This window comes from Musa acuminata, chromosome BXJ2-7 (assembly GCF_036884655.1).
Source record: "Musa acuminata AAA Group cultivar baxijiao chromosome BXJ2-7, Cavendish_Baxijiao_AAA, whole genome shotgun sequence".
Taxonomy (NCBI): Eukaryota; Viridiplantae; Streptophyta; class Magnoliopsida; order Zingiberales; family Musaceae; genus Musa; species Musa acuminata.
The window spans coordinates 17,117,501-17,124,520 of NC_088344.1; the positions used below are offsets into that span (position 1 = coordinate 17,117,501).

Sequence of the window (7,020 nt, forward strand, 5' to 3'; positions counted from 1 at the left end):
ATGCTGTAAAAGAAGACAAAGGCAAAGTTACAATAGTTGAATTCATAAGAATGAAAATAAAATTTTCAAGACTTACAGAAGGGAGTGAAAGAAGCTTCTGATTTGCTAGGGCAACAACCTGCAAAAGAGAGACAGACGTAAATCTGCTTGCATAAGGTAACCAAGAGGATAAAGTTAGATTCAGCAGAAGTATGAAAAACTGCAGCCACAGATACATACAGAGAAAGCTTCATTTATTTCGTAATAATCTACTTGAGAAGCCTCCAAGCCAGTATTTGAAAGAGCTTTTCGAATGGCAAGTGCAGGTGTCGTTGTGAATAACAAAGGAGTCTGTATCAGAAAACTCAGCTCAGCCTTTATTATAGGTATATAATGCATCTATATCCGTCAGATAATTTATGCATTGAAAGCAACAAAAATTATGTATCATGCATAAACATGATGAGAAAGTCTTCATAGAACATACATGAGCAGCATCAGCATAGCCTCTGATCTTTGCAATCACTTGCAATCCCAATTCTAGAGCCTTCTTTCCACTTATAAGACTAGAGCGGCAGCACTATCACTGAATTTTTTTAAAAATTACAAAGATAAGACATCAGATGGTTCAAAATACAAGTTCAAAGATACATTTCAGGTGGTTAAGGACAATGTCATCACTAATGGTGAAGACATGAAAGTAAAGAATTCTAATTAAAAAAAATGTGACTGACATGGCTATCGACAAGCTAACTGTGGTTGGAGCTTAGAAGGATGGGAAAGGAACTCATAATCATTTTTACTGAAGCTTTAGAGTGAGCAAAGGGATAAAATAATAATTTACAACACATAAAATGACAGTCTACAGTGAATCAAAATACTCATAATTTCACTGGTACACTGAACCAAAATACTCATGTCAAGGTATACTGATCTTTAGCAGTCAAAAAGCAGAAGTATGTTGATTGTGTTTTGATCTATGTCATCAAACCTAAATTTCCTTGACACTTTAACTCTTGGAGTAACATTATCAAATGACAAGCAAGCATAAGACACACTTCAGATTTCAGCTTTCACAGACCATGTAATGGAGGGTATATGTACCAAGTTTTTTTACACCAATTAAACTTTAATAATTATGCTTCAAAAATTATTCCACCTTCCTCTCCAATAGTTGTATACACATGGAATTGAGATCAGAAGCACAATGATGGAACAAAGAGAACTTCTACAAATAAATTCACACAAATTTCCACAAGAAAGTGAGGGAGAATTCATGAGGAAGCACAGTAAAATGAAAACAATTCAAGTTATCAATATCAAGGACTTACAAAATTATAATCGCATGACAAAAATTTGATCATGAACTGCATTGTGCGCTTTAGGCTATGTTTACATTCCTTTTCTATCTGAATTCTTATCCCCAAGAATGCTATAGAGTCGGCGTTAAAGGGGGAGAGGTAAATGAATGCAGTGGTAAAAACATCGATGGAGAGCTAATAAAAGATTATTTGATAGAGATCCACTAGTCTAAAAAGCTTGAGTTATTGGATAGAGATCCAATACCCAATAGGGCATGATCCATTAGGGTTAAGTTGATAAGGGACCTCTATAAATAGGAGGGAACTAATGATTTATAGGCTAGAGCCTTTTTGGGTTGCCTCTCCTATTTGCTTCCCCTTCTCCTCCTCCTCATATAGCTATTAGAAAATTTAGGGAGGCAACATCACATGCACAATGGAAGAACATTAAAATCAAAATCCCCCGATTCCCAAATATGTGTTCATTATTGTGCGAAGATTGGTGTACAAAATCCGCGAAATAGAAAACTGCGTATATCAAAGAATGTATTACCTAAGAAGATCGTTTATCCCTGAATCCCTACAAATCTCTAGTAGAGGATGAAGGAAGTCAAGCGTCCTCCTCTCTAACGGTGAGCCATATAATAGGATCGCGACAATACTCCTTAAAACTCCAAGCCTACTATCTAAGGAGGAGAAAGGGAGGAGAATAAAAGAGGTAACCCAAAAAGGCTCTAGCCTATGAACCATTGGTTCCCTCCTATTTATAGAGGTCCCCTATCAACTTAACCCTAATGGATTTCTATCTAAGTACCCAAGCCTCTTAGATTAATAGATTTCTATCCAATAATCTCCCATTGGCTCTTATTATATCTCATCGATCCAATAATTCAGGGGCTTATTAGATATTCAATCAGATAGGGGCTCCAACGGATATCTCATATCCAAACCTCTACTCATCGCAATGTCTACCATATGTGTGTGACCCTCTAGGCCCAATATCGAACTGGTCATGAGTCATACTTGTCAGAACTCCTTTTGGCTCAATGAATTATTATCTCCATAATAATTCACTCGACTTATTGACTACGGACGTACTAGGCCACTACGCCATAGTCCCCAAACGATACAAGAGAATCCAATCCATTGGACCTATCTGTCCCCAGTTACCATGTACCTATAGTCCCTCATCCATCTAATATCCCAGAGACCCTATATTGGGCATAGTGCTGTTAGACCCATATGGTTTTAATCGAGTCTTGCTCTAATCAAATTCTCCCGGAGAACTCTTTCTCTCTCAATTCGAATGACCCTAGCTTGAGATTTGTTTAAGCAAGAACACGTGGGATATTCCTCTCATGATACCAAGAGTGGATGATCCTCTATCGACAGTCAATAATCCTCGTAAGGTTGGCTACCACTCCCGATGAACGACTATGCTTGATTTGGAACCTCTAGACCTATAAGTATAGTATCAAAGAATGGAGTACTCATACAGGACAACCTTGATGTCTCAAGTCTAAGGATCAGATACACTACTGAGACTACAAAATCGCTATATGAAAATAAGACATCATCAACCATCTTGTATTCCATAAGCGGATCAATCAGTAAACTCATTTTCCAAAAAGCACCCGTACTCCCTAGCATCCCCACATGAGCAGCTTGTTGAATCTCAGATTTTGATGATGAAATCAATTGATGGGTTAATTGATCTAATCCATAATATTGAGTTAAGTGTGCATGATTAACTACGATAGCTTGAAGATATAAAGTAAGTCTACCGGAGTCAAGTTCGATGGGTGTTCGAGAGTTCACCGAGAGTCCGAAGATTCGTCGGAAGTGCTGCCAGAACCAACCGAGAAGAAATCGGGGACTTGTCGAAGTTTTTGGAAGTCTGCTAGAGAGATCGTCAGAGGTTTACGAAGATCACCGAGAAGGTTCGGTTACTTGCCAAAGACTCGCTGAACTCGCCACAAGACCGGGAGCCTGTTAGGAGTCCGCTGGAAGAAATCCGAGAGTGTATCGGAAGTTCGCCGAAAAGCTCATTGTAAGGAAACTCGACGTTAACGGTTAAAAACTTACTTAGGATTATGTCTTAATTTCATAGTTTGTATATAATTATGATTAGGATTAAGGGTTAATCATATAACCTAGTTAGGAGCTAATTGGGCCCAAGTTTGGACTGGTTTGGGCCAAGTTTGGAGCCCAACCAATGAGCTGAAATAGTCTAGGCGGTGGCATTGCCCAGAACCCGAAGGATCGGACGGTGGTACCACCGAACTAGGCGGTGGCACCGTCCAGCACCCGAAAGATCGGGCGGTGGCACCACCACCGACAGGCGGTGGCATCGCCAGTAAACTGTCAATATGACATTGATAGGCGGTGGCACCGCCAGCTCCAGGAATCTAAGAGGATTTCAAAATTTGGAGCCCAATTTGAATCCTCTTGGGGTCTATAAATACCCCTTAATTCTCAGCAGAGAATACAACCTTTGAGAAATTAGAGATTGAGATAAAGCCTTAGCAAAGTCTTTAGCAAGTTTTGTTTTCAATAGCTTAAGTGTTCACCTCCCTCTTTCTCTTTGAAAATCTATAAGAGTATGAACCACTTGTAAAAGGTTGTAAGAGGGATATTTGTCCTTCCCCTTCAAAGTGATTTGCTAGTGGAAGTTGGGAGCCTCATCGAAGAAGGCTTCGTAAGTGGATGTAGGTCATTTGACCGAACCACTTTAAATTGGTGTGTTCCTTGAATGTGTGAGTGTTTACCTTTCTGAAACTGTTATTTACATAGCAGCAAGCTTTTGGTTTTCATCTCCTTAATTTACTCGAGCTACTTTTACCAAGTAATTCTTTGTCGAATCGAAATCTCTATGTATTTACGAAATCATTTTCAAACTTACAAGTTTTAATCTGCTGCACTAATTCACCCCTCCCCTCTTTTAGTGCCGCTCCGATCCTAACACAGCTATTATACTAGCTGCATCCATCATATGGATGGGTATATAGCACACTAGTCTATCCGGTTATCTCAAAGTTCCTATTGAGTAAACTATGACCGGGATTATTTAGGATATGTGTTTAAAGGTGAATCGGTCTCATTATTGTAATCTCATCATGATCTGATTACCATTGCATAGACCTATTAACGTTACAATATATTCAAACAATAGTCAATATAAAGTGATAAATGTTAGGAATGGGTCAACACTAAGAGGAGGGGGGTGAATTAGTATAGTGGTAAAAACATCGATGGAGAGCCAATGAGAGATTATTAGATAGAGATCCACTAATCTAATAGGCTTGGGTTGTTGGATGGAGATCCAATACCCGATAGGGCATGATCCATTAGGGTTAAGTTGATAAGAGACCTCTATAAATAGGAGGGAACCAATGATTCATAGGCTAGAGTCTTTTTGGTTTGCCTGTCCTATTCTCTTCCCCTTCTCCTCCTCATATAGCTGTTGGGAAATTTAGGGGGGCAACATCATATGCACAGCAGAAGAACATAAAAATCAAAATTCCTCAATTCCCATATATATGTTCGTTGTTGTGCGAAGATTGATGTACAAAATCTACGAAATAGAAAACTACGTATATTAAAGAATGTGTTACCTAGGGAGATCGTATATCCCTGAATCCTTACAGATCTCTTTGAGAGTGATAGGACCCTAGCAGGGTTGGGTCCTACTCAACTAAGAAGCAACTAATAAAACCTTGTGAGATTGTAAAAAACCCCACCTAGTTGCCTCTATCATATAAAGAAGAGTAGCTAGGGTTTGTATTTGGGCCTTTGGGCTTCCTAGTAGCTGCCCCATTTTAGATTTATATTTGGGCCTTTAGGCTTCCTAGCCGCTACCCCCTTTTACTGAGCTGGTTGGTTAGGGTTGAGGGCAAAAGGGAAAACTTACTTAGGAAGCAGTCCCTAGGGCTAGGGTTTGGAGCCCTATATAAGCATGTAGCCTCCATCTCTTTGAGAATAAGATCTATCTACAATTGTAGTTATTTGGCCGACTTCTAGGAGGGAGGAACCCCTATAGCGGTCCAAGGGTTAATCCCCCTCAAAGATCAATCTACATAGAATTCCTCTAGGGTTCTATCATCTAGTATTAGAGTAACGATCTTACTGCTTTTGTTGCCACCCCTATCACCTACCACCAGCTAAGCAATTCCCACAATTGCTCTTGACGTCACCATCTCCACTGTCATCTTCTGCCGTAGATCAAATCAATCTACTGCCGTCACCTCCAATTGCATAAGAGATATGGTATTCTCCTATCACCAATACCTTTTGCTACTGTAATTTTTTATTCAAATACTAAGAAGAAGTCTTTTTATCTATCCTGTACTGCGAATTCTTTTCGACGCAAAAGTTATCATCTTTGCGAACAAAGGATTGCTGTAGAAAATTTCAGCCGTATATTGTTGCCTTTAACCAATCTATTTGATATCCTTTTTAAACAAAATTTCTTATAAGATTCAAAGATCATCTTGGCTTCTATCCAAAATTGATCTATTGAGGAATTCATCTCTAAAAATGTTTTTGTGTTGTTGTAAATTTTCATCACAAACCATTGGAATTTTTCGACAAGAATTCTGCTATCGAAACTGAAACTAATTTGCTTGCTATTATACTGCTAAAATTTTCTTAATTAAAATTATCATTATTGCTATTATCTAAATTGAGATTTGCTGTTAAATTTACTCCTCAAATCTTTTGGTTTTTGCTAGAAATTTTGTCGAGAAACCAGTGTTTCTTCAATGATAATTCTGCTCTTACAAGATAACACCTATCTACAACAACTTACACCAATTTCTATCAAAACTTTGCTACCATCTACTGTTAGGATCAAGAGCACTAAGAGGGGGGGGGGGGGGGGGGGGGGGGGGGTGGGGTGAATTAGTGTAGCGAAAAACTTTTGACGATTTAAAATGACGTTCATACGATAAAAACGATTTCGGTAAGAAAGCCGATTCAGAAATCACTTTAACTTATGATCAAGCGAGATGTAGTTAAAGTAAAGATATAGAGGTAGTTTGCAGTTAAGATAGAGAACATAATGTAACTGCAAATCGAAATACGTCGTTCGTACGATAAAAGCGATTTCGGTATGAAAGCTGATTCAGAAGTTGCTTTAACTTAGATTAGGCGAAGTACAGTTAAAGTAACAAGGAAGTAAAGCACATATGGAGGTTTACAGTAAGGTAAGTAGGAAGAAGAAATGCAAACTAGAGAGCACCGTAATTTTAGAGTGGTTCGGTCAATCTTGACCTACATCCACTTTTGGCTTCCTCCTCCGATGAGGTCACCAACATCCACTAGAGGCCTTCCTTCAATAGGTGAAGGCCAACCACCCTTTTACAGTTTCACTCCTTTTGACGGGCTTAGGAGATAACCTTTACAAACTTTTCTCTCCTCTCTTGAAGGATTAAAACTTGGAAGAAAAGAGGGAGGAGAACTTCTAGCCTTTACAACACTTTTGAGCTCTAAAAATCATAGAGTAAGATTGGATTTTTAGTGCTTTTGGTTGCCCTTTCATGCAGGAAAGGGTGGGGTTTATATAGGCCCCAAACTGGTTTGAATTTGGAGCTCAAAAGTGTCTTTTCCCGGATTTTCGGGGTCCTAGCGGTACTACCTCCTGACTGGGGCGGTATAACCGTGTTAGGACTCTAGCTTGGAGAGTCCTAATTGAGAGAGACATTCTATTAGGACTCTAGCTAGGAGAGTCCTAATTGAGAGG

General features: G+C 39.0%; 1 pseudogene; it reads right to left on the minus strand.

Moving 5' to 3' along the window:
* The window catches only part of LOC135616357 (acetyl-CoA acetyltransferase 1-like), a 2,935-nt pseudogene extending 464 nt beyond the window's left edge, over window positions 1-2,471 (minus strand).
* Between the last annotated feature and the right edge of the window lie 4,549 nt (window positions 2,472-7,020).